Consider the following 962-nt stretch of genomic DNA (forward strand, 5'->3'; position numbering starts at 1 on the left):
TCCTGCTGCTAGAAGCATTATATATTTCAACTGCAATCAGAGCATATTCCAGCTAGTTATCATTCTTAATTTTCCAAGTGCTGTAAAATGAATCTTTCCCCTCCTAGCTCGCAGTGCTTGTTCTCTAGTAGGCTTAGAAATGTGTTGTGGCTTTTGGTTGGTAGGTAGGTGGGTAGAGAAGAAGGAGAGCTGGCCAGGGTAAGGAGAGTGGGTTAGGAGATAGGGCACGAGAAGTGAAGTCAGAAGACTTCAATTCAGCTCATAGCGCAATCACAAATTTCCAGCCTGAGCCTGGCTAAGTTCCTTATGTGTAATATAGGGAAAATATGTTTCTATCTCAGTACAATGTTGTGAGGCCCCTGACACCACAGTGAACACAGTCAGGTAAGTACCCTGCTGTGATCCACTTGTACAAAAGCACACCCTAGAGAACGTCTTTCTCCTCCAACTCCCAGTCCTTCTAAAAACCTACTTAATTACCCCTCAGGGACAGGGGTAATTAATTTTAGAAGCAGCAAGTTCCCAATGAAGCTTTCTTCTCAGACAGGCTAGTTTGTCACTCCTTCCCCTTTTTCGCCTCCTAGCCTTTCTGTCATAGGCTCCTGCTGCTTTGGGAGGGCAGTATTTCTTATCACTAGCAAGCCATCAACCAAGACTTTAATGAAGTATCAGTGCTTATTGCCTGTGCAGGTACAGTGGCAGATCTCAGCAAAGATGGGGGTGGCAAGCATGCAACCGCCTTCCCGAGTCTGCAGGCATGCTCCAAACTGGAAATACATCAGCGAGCCCTCCATCTCCAGCTGCGTTGAGAAGCCCTGGGATCAACCCTGGAGTGGCTTCCCTGGGGCTGGAGCCTTCCTGAAGACTCGGGTGCTCAGGGCTTGCTGCACATGGTCAGGAGCACACCTAGGACCTGCCACCAGGAAGATTACAGGCAAACTTAGAAATGGCCTGAAGCACCT

General features: G+C 48.1%; 1 protein-coding gene across 5 annotated transcripts in view; it reads left to right on the forward strand.

Moving 5' to 3' along the window:
- STEAP3 (STEAP3 metalloreductase) overlaps positions 1–962 on the forward strand; it is a 31,016-nt gene that overhangs the window by 25,478 nt on the left and 4,576 nt on the right. The window lies entirely within an intron of this gene.

The sequence above is a fragment of the Alligator sinensis genome, unplaced genomic scaffold (assembly GCF_000455745.1).
Source record: "Alligator sinensis unplaced genomic scaffold, ASM45574v1 scaffold4_1, whole genome shotgun sequence".
In the NCBI taxonomy this organism is placed as follows: domain Eukaryota; kingdom Metazoa; phylum Chordata; order Crocodylia; family Alligatoridae; genus Alligator; species Alligator sinensis.